We start from the raw sequence: 14,159 nt of genomic DNA on the forward strand, positions 1-14,159 counted from the left end.
GTCACTTGTAGGGGGTTTCCACTGTTTAGGTACATCAGGGACTCTCCAAACGTGACATGGCGTCCAATCTGAATTCCAGCCAATTTTGCATTGAAAAAGTCAAACGGCGCTCCTTCCATTCTGAGCTCTGCCATGCGCCGAAACAGTCGTTCCCCCCACAAATCAGGTATCAGCGTACTCAGGACAAATTGCACAATAACTTTTGCAGTTCAATTTCTACTGTTACCGTTGGTAAAATAAAAAAAATTGAACCTGAAGTATTTTTTTTGTGAAAAAAAGTTAGATGTTCATTTCTTTTTAAATATTCAAAAAAATTCCTGTGACGCACCTAATGGGTTAATAAACTTCTTGAATGTGGTTTTGAGCACCTTAAGGGGTTCAGTTTTTAGAATGGTGTCACTTTTGGGTATTTTCTATCATATGGACCCCTCAAAGTGGCTTCAAATGTGATGTGGTCCTAAAAATAAAATGGTGTTGTAAAAATGAGAAATCGCTGGTCAACTTTTAACCCTTATAACTTCCTAACAAAAAAAAATGTTGGTTCCAAAATTGTGCTGATGTAAAGTAAACATGTGGGAAATGTTACTTATCAAGTTTTTTGTGTGCCGTATCTCTGTGATTTAAGGGCATAAAAATTCAAAGTTGGAAAATTGCAAAATTTTCAAAATTTTTGCCAAATTTCCATTTTTTTCACAAATAAACGCAAGTTATTTGAATGAAATTTTACCACTAACATGAAGTACAATATGTCACGAGAAAACAATGTCAGAATCACCGGGATCAATGGAAGCGTTCCAGAGTTATGACCTCATAAAGGTACAGTGGTCAGAATTGTAAAAATTGGCCCGGTCATGAACGTGCAAACCACCCTTGGGGGTGAAGGGGTTAATGTAGGATTCTCTAAACCATCTCAGACAGATGTCTATCCAGCCTATCTTTGAAGACTTCCATTGAAGGAGAATTCACCACCTCTCGTGGCAGCCTGTCCCACTCATTGATCACCCTTATTCTCAAAAAGTTTTTTCTAATATCTAATCTGTATCTTCTCCCATTCAGTGTCATTCCTTTGATTCTTGTGCTTCCATGTGCAAAACAGAAAAATGATGATCCCTCTACACTGTGAAATCCCATCAGATTTTTTTAGACAGCTATTAGCCTTCCTTTTTGCAAGCTAAACATTCCCAGATCCTTTAACTGTTCCACGTAGGACATATTTTGCAGTCCGCTTACCATCCTGGTTGCTCTTCTCTATAGTTGCTACAGTTCTTCAATGTCTTTTTCAACATGTGGTGCCCAGTATTCCAGATGAGGCCTGACCAAGGAGGAGTAGAGAGTGATAATTACTTCACATGATCTAGACTCTGCTTCTCTTAATACATCCTAGAACTGTGTTTGCCTTTTTTGCTCCTGCATCACATTGTTGGTTCATGTGCAATCTTTGATAAATTGGTATACCCAAGTCTTTTTCACGTGTGCTGTTGCTTAGTTTTATTCCTCCCATTCTTTTGATGTAATTTTCATTTTTCTTGCCCAGATGTAGATTCTTGGATTTCTCCCTGTTAAATACCATTATATTAGTCATTGCCCATTGTTCAAGCTTATCTAGATCCTTCTGAATCCTTTCTCTATCTTTTCTAGTGTTAGCTATCACTCCTAGCTAAAACCAGAAGCTGCAGTTAGCTTATTTATGGCTAATCTTGGGTCCCCTGGTTTTCACTCTTTAGCTTTTGCTGATCTGATCTTAGCTGCATGAAATCCCAAGTTCATGATTTCCAGAGTAGTCACCGACTAGACAGCTGGTGGAGTTCTCAGATTGGCTGGTCATCAAGATCAGCTGTGTTCTGCACACTTCTAAATACTTTTGTGGCTGAGGAATGACAGCTAGTGTTGAGCGATACCATCCGATATCATGACGCATTGTATCGGACCGATACCCAAAAGGTATCGGGTATCGCCGATTCCGATACCGGAAACCCCATTCAAGTCAATGGGACAGAAATATCGGAATTAAAAAAAACCCTTTCTTTACTTGTACATCCAGTTCGGGAGGGGGGAAGAGTGTGGGCGGTGCGTGGGCGGACACTGTGCATGTCTGTGTGGGCGGGGTCTGTACGGGCCTCTCGGGGGTCTGTGCGGGCCTGCTGGGGGTCTGTAGGGCTGCCTTGGGTCTGTGCGGGCCTGCCAGGGGTTGTGTGTGTGTGCAGGCATCGTCCAATGGGGCTACAAGTCCCATTGGGCTATGTCTGCTACAGTGACAGTGATTGACACATTAGCCAATGATGGGACAGTAGTAGTCCCATCATTCGGCTAATGTGTTGAATGTAAAAAAAAAGCATACATACTACATATATACTACATTCATACAACATACATACATACTTCATATATACTACATTCAAACAACATACATACTTCATCTATACTACATTCATACAACATACATACTACATACATACTACATATATACTACATTCATGCAACATACATACATACTACATACTACATACATACTTCATATATACTACATTCATACTACATGCTACATACATACTGCATATATACTACATTCATACAACATACATACAACATACATACTACATATATACTACACTGATACAGCATACATACATACATACTACATACATACTACATATATACTACATTCATACAACATACATACAACATATATACTACATTCATACAGCATACATACATACTACATACATACTACATTTATACAACATACATACTACATATATACTACATTCATACAACATACATACATAGTACATACTACATACATACTACATACATACAAAATACATAAAACATGATACAGACATACAACATACATACTACATACAATACATTCATACAATATATACATATAGACATACAGTACATATAACATAGAGTACATACTCACCATCACTTGGATCCCCGAAGCTTGAGTCATCTTTAAAAAATATTAAAATAACAAACGACCGATATACTCCCTGATCTGCAGAAATCCATGAGTGTCCCACGACGATTTCCCGTGGAGAACAGCAGCATCAGCTGATGCGACCGCTCTCTAGGGGCCCCAGGAATACAATGACGGGAGGTAGGTATCCTTCCGCACTGTATTCCTCCGCCACTGTAAAAAAATAGTCCCTAGTCTCACTTTTGGCATTGCTGTGTGAGAAAGTTCCCACACAGCTTTTGCCATAAAGTGAGATCAGTGAACTATAGTAACCTCTCAGTGATGCAGTGCAGGAGATCGTCGTGGGACACTCGTGGATATCTGTGGATCAGGGAGTATATCGCTTGTTTGTTATTTTAATATTTTTTACAGTGAGATGACACTGGCTTCGGGGATCAAAGTGACAAGTGATGGTGAGTATGTTATATGTACTATATGTCTATACGTATGTATTGTATGAATGTATGAATGCATTGTATGTAGTATGTATGTTGTATGAATGTAGTATATATGTAGTATGTATGTATGTTGTATGAAGGTAGTATATATGTAGTATGTATGTAGTATGTATGTATGTTGTATGAATGTAGTATATATGTAGTATGTAGTATGTATGTATGTTGCATGAATGTAGTATATATGTAGTATGCAATATGTATGTTGTATGAATGTAGTATATATGTAGTATGTGTATGTATGCTGTATGTATGTAGTATATATGTAGTATGTAATATGTATGTATGTAGTATGTATGTTGTATGAATGTAGTATATATGTAGTATGTATGTATGTTGTATGAATGTTGTATATATGTAGTATGTATGTTTTTTTTTTACATTCAACACATTAGCCGGATGATGGGACTACTACTGTCCCATCATTGGCTAATGTGTAGTGTTGAGCATTCCGATACCGTAAGTATCGGGTATCGGCCGATACTTGCTGTATCGGAATTCCGATACCGACTTCCGATATTTTTTCAATATCGGAAGTCGGCATCGGAATCGGAAGTTCAAAGTTGATTGACAGCCGAAATGACGTCATCATGATGCGCGGTGTGTGCGCATCATGATGCGCCGTCATTTCGGGCCTTCCGGGGGTCTCTGCCGGCCTGCCGGGGGGCTGTGCCGGCCTGCCGGGGGGCTGTGTGGACTGCCCGGAGTCTGTACCGGCCTGCCGGGGGGCTGTGCCGGCCTGCCGGTGGTCTGTGCACCCTGTGGGGGTCTGTACCGGCCTGCCGGGGGGCTGTGCCGGCCTGCCGGGGGGCTGTGCTGATGTCCGGGGGTCTCTGCAAGCATCGTCCGATGGGACTACAAGTCCCATCTGGCGATGCCTTCTACCATGACAGTGATTGACACATTAGCCAATGATGGGACAGTAGTAGTCCCATCATCCGGCTAATGTGTTAAATGTAAAAAAAAAAAAAAAAAAAAAAATACTACATACATACTACATACATACTACATGCTACATACATACTACATATATACTACATGCATGCTACATACATACTACATGCTACATACATACTACATATATACTACATGCATGCTACATACATACTACATGCTACATACATACTACATATATACTACATGCATGCTACATACATACTACATGCTACATACATACTACATATATACTACATGCATGCTACATACATACTACATCCTACATACATACTACATATATACTACATGCATGCTACATACATACTACATACATACTACATGCTACATACATACCACATATATACTACATACATACTACATGCATGCTACATACATACCACATACATACTACATACATACATACTACATGCATGCTACATACATACTACATACATACTACATGCTACATACATACCACATATATACTACATACATACTACATGCTACATACATACTACATGCTACATACATACCACATATATACTACATACATACTACATGCATGCTACATACAATACATACATAGACATACAGTACATATAACATAGAGTAACATACTTACCAATACTTGTCACATTGTTCCTCGAAGCCATTGTCTTTTACGGAATAAATATTAACATAACAAACCACAAAAATACTCACCCATGATCCGAAGCAGTCCATGAGTGTGTCCCACGACGATCTTGGGTAGAGAACGGCAGCATCAGCTGATGCTGCCGTTCTCTACGGACTGCAGGAATCCAATGACAGAAGGTAGGTATCCTTCCGCACTGTATTCCTCTGCCACTTAAAAAAAAAAAGTCCCTAGTCTCACTTTATGCCATTGCTGCGTGGGAAATTCCCACACAGCAATGGCATAAAGTGAGACTAGGGACTTTTTTTTTTTAAAGTGGCGGAGGAATACAGTGCGGAAGGATACCTACCTTCCGTCATTGGATTCCTGCAGCCCGTAGAGAACGGCAGCATCAGCTGATGCTGCAGTTCTCTACCCAAGATCGTCGTGGGACACACTCGTGGACTGCTTCGGATCGTGGGTGAGTATTTTTGTGGTTTGTTATGTTAATATTTATTCCGTAAAAGACAATGGCTTTGGGGAACAATGTGACAAGTATTGGTAAGTATGTTACTCTATGTTATATGTACTGTATGTCTATGTATGTATTGTATGAATGTATTGTATGTAGCATGTATGTAGTATGTATGTAGTATATATGTGGTATGTATGTAGCATGTAGTATGTATGTATGTAGCATGCATGTAGCATGCAGTATGTATGTAGCATGCATGTAGTATATATGTAGTATGTATGTAGCATGTAGAATGTATGTAGCATGCATGTAGTATGTATGTAGCATGTAGTATGTATGTAGCATGCATGTAGTATATATGTAGTATGTATGTAGCATGTAGTATGTATGTAGCATGTAGTATGTATGTAGCATACATGTAGTATATATGTAGTATGTATGTAGCATGTAGTATGTATGTAGCATGCATGTAGTATGTATGTAGTATGTATGTAGTATGTATGTGGTATGTATGTAGCATGCAGTATGTATGTAGCATGCATGTAGTATCTATGTAGTATGTATGTAGCATGTAGCATGCATGTAGCATGCATGTAGTATGTATGTAGTATGTATGTAGTATGTATGTGGTATGTATGTAGCATGTATCATGCATGTAGTATGTATGTAGTATATATGTGGTATGTATGTAGCATGTAGTATGTATGTAGCATGCAGTATGTATGTAGCATGCATGTAGTATGTATGTAGAATGTATGTAGCATGTAGTATGTATGTAGCATGCATGTAGTATATATGTAGTATGTATGTTGCATGTAGTATGTATGTAGCATGTAGTATGTATGTAGCATACATGTAGTATATATGTAGTATGTATGTAGCATGTAGTATGTATGTAGCATGCATGTAGTATGTATGTAGTATGTATGTAGTATGTATGTGGTATGTATGTAGCATGCATGTAGTATATATGTAGTATGTGTGTAGCATGTAGCATGCATGTAGCATGCATGTAGTATGTATGTAGTATGTATGTAGTATGTATGTGGTATGTATGTAGCATGTAGCATGCATGTAGTATGTATGTAGTATATATGTGGTATGCATGTAGCATGTAGTATGTATGTAGCATGCAGTATGTATGTAGCATGCATGTAGTATATATGTAGTATGTATGTAGCATGCATGTAGTATATATGTAGTATGTATGTAGCATGTAGTATATATGTAGTATGCATGTAGTATATATGTAGTATGTATGTTGCATGTAGTATATATGTGGTATGAACGTAGCATGTATGTAGTATGAATGTAGCATGTATGTAGTATGCATGTTGCATGTAGTATATATGTAGTATGTATGTTACATGTAGTATGCATGTTGTATGTATGTAGCATGTATGCAGCATGTAATTTTTTTTTTTTTTTTACATTCAACACATTAGCCGGATGATGGGACTACTACTGTCCCATCATTGGCTAATGTGTCAATCACTGTCATGGTAGCAGGCATCGCCCGATGGGACTTGTAGTCCCATCGGACGATGCCTGCACAGACCCCCGAAGCCTGCACAGACCACCGGCAGGCCGGCACAGCCCCCCGGAGCCTGCACAGCCCCCCGGCAGGCCGGCACAGCCCCCCGGCAGGCCGGCACAGCCCACCGGAGCCTGCACAGACCACCGGCAGGCCGGCACAGACCACCGGAGCCTGCACAGACCCCCTGGCAGGCCGGCACAGCCCCCTGAAAGGCCCGTATAGACCCCAGAGAGGCTGTACAAGGCAAAAACAGGGTTTTTCTTATTCCGATACCGGAAGTCCCATAGACTTGAATGGGACTTCCGGTAATGGAATCGGCGATACCGATACTTTTTTTTAAGATCGGCCGATCCATTCCGATCCGATACTTTGAAGTATCGGACGGTATCACTGTCATTGTAGCAGGCATAGCCCGATGGGACTTGTAATCCCATCGGACGATGCCTGCACACACACACAACCCCCGCCAGGCCCGCACAGACCCCCCGGCAGCCTGCACAGACCCCCGGCAGGCCTGCACAGACCCCCGGCAGGCCCGCACAGACCCCCGGCTGCCCGCACAGGCCCCCGGCAGGCCCGTACAGACCCCTGGCAGGCTCGCACAGACCCTCGGCAGCCCGCACAGCCCCTGGCAGCCCACACAGACCCCCGGCAGGCCCGCACAGACCCCTGGCAGGCCCGCACAGACCACGCATCATGATGCGCACAGACCGCGCATCATGATGACATCATTTCAGCAGCCAATCACAGCCACAACACTGGCTCATTGCATTATGGGAACTTCCGATTCCGGTATCCGATATTGTAAAAATATCGGTGCTCGGTATCGGAATTCCGATACAGCGAATATCGGCCGATACCCGATATTTGCAGTATCGGAATGCTCAACACTAGTGACAGCATATCTTCCGTCATTTGTCCTGAAGAAGAAGTGTTGTCACTTTGAAATGCATAGACAAATAAACCCCATATTTATCTCCTGGATCCTTCCCTTCATATAATCCTTAATCTTTTGTCCATCAGCGCAGAACCAGCAATCTTTCCTTGGTGGGTCTGCATCAACTCAAGCCCTATTTATGGTTCTGGCATATGTAAAGCACGTTAATGAATGCAATAACACAGAGGCACAGCGCAAGGGTTAGCAAGGGTGCAGTTTAATTAACACAATAGGGTTTCTCCGTTTCAGGAGCCAACAAGAGGTTACACAACTTAAACAGTGTAGGGGTTATTTTTAACGTAACGGTCTTTTTGGTCAATTTCAACTTATCGTGATTCCGCTGTCCTTTACACACTTGCAGTCTGATTGGTGATGGGATGCCAGCAGAGTCCGGTGCTGGGTTTTCAGGCTTCGCCACCCAACACACGGTCTCGCTTCTGATGGCAGCGAGCGGTCACTGGTTTTGCCCATTGAGTCAATAGTCCATTGAACTGCAGAGCCAAAGAGTGCAGCTCTGCACAAATCTCTACTTGGTGTGTTCTTTCCTGTGCACCTACCAATACCTGGATCCCCTTATCGCAATGCTTCACTTGGCACCCGACTCTTGGTACACCCCCTGGTATCTGGTTAGCTGCATCGTGATGTTTCCCTCAGCGCATGTCTCTCTCACTGGTACGTGGGAGTCCCTCCTGCGCCCGTCCTGGGTATCTGCACTGCAGTCTGTCTCTCTTCACAGTGTGCTGCAGGTCCTTGCTCACTCTTTCCTGTGGTGGGAACCCTCTTTTCCCATGCTCGACTCCTTTTCTACTCCTGGCTTACCATGCCCCCTCTCTGCAGGTCATGTGTCCTCTCAGTCCTCAATTTCCTTCCTCCCTGCAACAAGATGAGCAGCCCCAGCAGTTACGAACCCAGTGCTTTGTCAGCCCGGTCTTCCTTCTTACAAATGCAACCTTTAAAGGTGAGCAGTTTTTTCCTAATCCTATTTTAGTTTAATCGGGTAAGACCCTATTAGCGCTACTGTTCTTTCAGCATTCTTATATTTACTGATATTGGCATATATCGCTGGGGATATTGTATAAGTTATAGGACAGTTTTCTTAGACATTTGCCTGTCATCCTGTGGATTCTAATATTTTTTTGAACTTACATGGATTTTTGTATTTTTCTGTCTGTATAATTGCATGTAGTACCTTATTGACATTGGATTGACTGGTACATCCAATTTTGAATTCCCATCTCTGATGCAGGTTAAGGAGCTGAAGGTAGAGGATAGCTGTGTTATACAGTTAGGTCCATATATATTTGGACAGAGACAACATTTTTCTAAATATGGTTCTAGACATAACCGCAATAAATTTTAAACAAAACAATTCAGATGCAGCTGAAGTTCAGACTTTCAGCTTTCATTTGAGGGTATCCACATTAAAATTCTCAGATGGGTTTTTTCTGTTTTTGCAGCTTAAGGATGGCTTGTTTCACCTGCATGGAGAGCTCCTTCGACCGGTTGTTTCCTTCACAGCAAAACCTTCCAAATGCAAGCACCACACCTCAAATTAACTCCAGGCCTTTTACCTGCTTAATTGAGAATGACATAACAAAGGGATTGCCCACACCTGTCCATGAAATAGCCTTGGAGTCAATTGTTCAATTACTTTTGGTCCCTTTAAAAACAGGGTGGCACATGTTAAGGACCTGAAACTCCTAAACCATTCATCCGATTTTAATGTGGATACCCTCAAATGAAAGCTGAAAGTCTGAACTTCAACTGCATCTGAATTGTTTTGTTTAAACTTCATTGTGGTAATGTCTAGAACCAAAATTAGAAAAATGTTGTCTCTGTCCAAATATATATGGACCTAACTGTATATCTATTATTTGTCTCTATCAGCATTTGAAGCTTGTGAAATGGGTTGGCATGACATTCCACATGCCCATTGGACCCCTTGTGACATGATCGTGGATCACCCCCTAGGGCCATGGGGAACTCGGTACCAGGCCAGTTCTTAAAGGGATGTGTCACAGCAGTAGTGACCCGGTCTGTGGCCCTGGACATCCAATTAAAGGGGAATATTTACAAGGGAAATAAGAGTTTGTAATAAAGTGTTCGTGATGCCACCTGTGGTTTCTGGTCAGAGGTGACCAGCGCTGCAATACAGATCCTCTGGGACTGACGGTGTGATGCAGCAGAATTGGAATAGCTCTTCACAGGCAGAGCTTTGGTCCCAGGGCAGTAGTGATAGAAAAAATGCATATTTGGTGGTGGTAGATGTAGCAGTGCTGAGTAGGTGTTGCAGAAAGAATTCAGAGGACACAGCTGAGTGCAGTTCAAAAGCTTTACTCGCAGTTCTTGTGTACACGAATACCCGCTTGGCACTGCGTCCTCCAGGTGAGGGGTCCAGCAAACTCCCAGGCAGATGGAGAACACCTTTCCAGAACTCCCTTCAATGTATTACTTTCCTGGCCGTCTCCCTGTGCTGATTTCCTCTCTCCTATCCAGCACCTTCACAAGCACTGTCCCAAGCCAGCAGACTCGGATCTTGGCCGGAATAGCCTCTAGGTCCCTGGATCCTATATGTCTGCCTTTTCAGAGAATAATTGTGGGTTTAGCTGCAGCACTTGTAATGCTCCAAACCTCTGGTTGATCTTGCTGAGTCCGTTGTCCACTCCACTAGTTTTAGGGACAATACCTATACTGCAACCTGATCCCTCCACCCGACATCAGCTGGCATGGAACGAGCCCCACGGACAGTATGGTTGTTGTACTGTCTCTAGGATCCCTTTCCTCTTCAGGGAGCTTCCTTCAGTCTCTTTCCTTCCCAGCAGCTCCTCCTGACCAGAAGCTGCTTCACACAGGTCCTTTTCCTTCCTCCCCTCAGGGCAGACTCTTGACTAAACTCTCTTCTACTGCTCTCATCCCACTTGCTCCACCCTCCTCCCAACATCCTTTACCACCCAGGCAGAGTTGAGATCATCTTCCCTTAGGGTACATCCAGATGCCCTGCTGCTATAGGATGTGTGTTGGGTGCTGGTGTTAGAGTACTGTCAGGTGCCTCCACCTTACCTGGGAAGTGGGATACCACACCTCTGGGTGAGGTGCAGTAGCTCTGTGGCAACTGAACCCTCAGTGGTGACACAATTGCTATTGGTTGCTATTGGAGCTGGTGTCTGCCATGACAGTGCTTCTGTGAATACCTGTCTATGGCTGTCATTCATAGGACATCATTATTTTCAAAGTAAACTGCAATCACAGCTTCAAGTCTCCAAATAACTAAAAAAACAAAATAAAAGTTAAAAAATAAGTTGTAAAAAATTTACAACAAATAAAAAATACTTAATTTTATTCACCCACCTTTTCCCATAAATAAAAACAAAACATATTTGGTATTGCCCTGCCTGTGATTTTCCATTCTATCAAATATAAAATAATTAACAGCATAATGAAAAATAAAATTGAAACACCAGAATTGCATAGAATTGCTACCACAACATTATTCACATCATTAAGTGATATTAATAAAAAATGTCAGTTTGCCACTTGAAACATCAGCCCCAGAATAGTTCTATTGACCAAAAAAATAAAATGTTATGGATCTCAGAAAATGGCTATACAAACTATTTTTTTTTATACATTTCTCAGTTTTTTTTTCCTTAAAATAAAAAAATACATATTTATTATTGCTGTAGTTTTACTGACATGAAGAATCATGTTGACAAGATATGAATACCATAAAAGCAAACCAAACAAAAATTGTAGAATTGCTTTTTTTTTTGTTTTGCAATTTAACTGCACTTAGAATTTTATTTCAATTCTTCAGTAAATAATAAATTGAGAGGTGCCGTTCAAAATGACAACTTGTCTCAAAAAAAAGCAAACACTCATATACCTATAATGACATAAAAATGAAAAAGTTATGCATTTTGGATGAAAGCAAGCAAAAAATGTAAGCACAGAAATGAAAAATTGTGATGTTAGGAAGAGGTTAATAAAGATTGTTGCTATGATAGTGTAGCAACTCAGGAAAATAAGTAACACACTAAAAACTGCCATTGACCCTGAAGGTTTCTGTACAGACTAGAGATGCTGACCCTGCAGTCCATAGTGGTTCCTTTGTGAGCTGAGAACGCTCCAACAAAGGACTAGACTCTGGCAACTCAGAACAATGCTGCTTGAAAGGCCGTTGAGCGATCACATTCCTCCTAAAGAACTGGATAGCAGAGAATTGTGGAAATTACCTACAAAAGGGAAAGTGTGCTGAAATAGAATGAGATCCCATATTGAGTAAAACAAACCACGAACAACAAAATAAAGGATTAAATATGTACTGTTAGAGAATATGCCACCCACTTCCTAAAATAGTTGAAGGGTAAAGAGCATATGCAGCAAAGAGTTAAACCCTAGCTGGTCTTAAACTGACTGGCTTAAACTACAGCAGTATGGCTGGATATCCAAATGAGACTATCACCAGCAGGAAATACCTGCAGTAGGAAAGTATATAAAGCTGCACCACTAAAATGATAAGGCAGACAAATAAGTACGTGAAAATACCTGTTACCCTAACAAGACTGAAGCAAGGATAACAGAAACTAAACACCCGAAGAGAAAGTGTATTTTCTGTGGCTGGCTCTGCAGACCGAGAAGCCAACCACAAAGGGTTTGAACCCAGACACATGATAATTGTCCTATTTTGCATATTATTGGATGTGTACTGCTCTTATTGCTCTGTTATCTACATGATGTAGACTTGCAGTTTTGCATATTGTTTAGATTTGTTTACACATCAGTTGCAGTACTTAGACTTTTTTTCTTTTGCTGTGTCTGCTTCCTCTGGATCACGGAAATGACATGCCAGTCTAAGGGTACAGTGGGTTGGGAAAATATTCAGACTCCTTTAAATTTTTCACTCTTTGTTTCATTGCAGCCAATTGGTAATTTTAAAAAAGTTCATTTTTTTATCATTATTGTACACTCTGCACCCCATCTTGACTGAAAAAAACAGAAATGTAGACATTTTTGCAAATTTATTGAAAAATAAATGCTGAAATATCACATTGTCAAAAGTATTCAGACCCTTTGCACAGACACTCATATTTAAGTCACATGCTGTACATTTCATTGTAATCCTCCTTGAGATAGTTCTACTCCTTCATTGGAGTCCAGCTGTGTTTAATTAAACTGATAGGACTTGATCTGTAAATGCACATACCTGTCTATATAAGACCTCTCTGCTAACAGTGCATGTCAGACCAAATGAGAATCATGTTATCAAAGGAAGTGACCAATGAGGTCAGAGATAGAATTGTGGCAAGGCACAGATCTGGCCAAGGTTACAAAACAATTTCTGCAGTACTCACGGTTCCTAAGAGCACAGTGGCCTCCATAATCCTTAAATGGAAGAAGTCTGGGACCACCAGAAGTCTTCCTAGACCTGGCCGTCCAGCCCGACTGAACAATCGTGGGAGAAGAGAATTGGTGAGAGAGGTAAAGAAGAGCACCAAGATCACTGTGGCTGAGCTCCACAGATGCAGTAGGAAAATGGGAGAAAGTTCCACAAAGTCAACTATCACTGCATCCCTCCATTAGTCGGGCCTTTATTTCAAAGTGGCCCGATGGAAGCCACTTCTACTAAGAAGTCTGACTAGCCAGACATGTGAAAGCCCTCAAAGAGTTTGCTAAAAAACACATGAAGGACTCCCAGACTATGAGAAATGAGATTCTCTGGTCTGATCAAACCAAGATAGAACTTTTTGGTGTTAGTTCTAAGCAGTATGTGTTAAGAAAAAGAGGCACTGCTCATCACCTGACCAATGCAATCCTAACAGTGAAACATTGTGGTGGGCAGCATCATGCTATGGGGGTGTTTTTCAGCTGCAGGGACAAGTTGAATGGTTGCAATTGAAGGAAAAATGAACGCAGCCAAGTACAGAGATATCTTGGATGTAACCTCTTCCAGAGTGCTCTGGACCTCAGACTTGGCCAATGGTTCACCTTCCAACAAGACAATGACTCTAAGCACACAGTTAAAATAACAAAGGAGTGACTTCAGAAGAACTCTGTGACCATTCTTCACTGGCCCAGCCAAAGCCCTGACCTAAACCCAATTGAGCATCTCTGGAGTGACCTCAAAATGGCTGTCCACCAACGTTCACCATCCAACCTGATGGAACTGGAGAGGATCTGCAAGGAAGAATGGCAGAGGATCCCCAAATCCAGGTGTGAAAAACTTGTTGCATCATTCCCAAGAAGA

Source organism: Dendrobates tinctorius, unplaced genomic scaffold (genome assembly GCF_039654945.1).
Source record: "Dendrobates tinctorius isolate UK_male_01 unplaced genomic scaffold, ASM3965494v1 ptg000293l, whole genome shotgun sequence".
Lineage (NCBI taxonomy): Eukaryota > Metazoa > Chordata > Amphibia > Anura > Dendrobatidae > Dendrobates > Dendrobates tinctorius.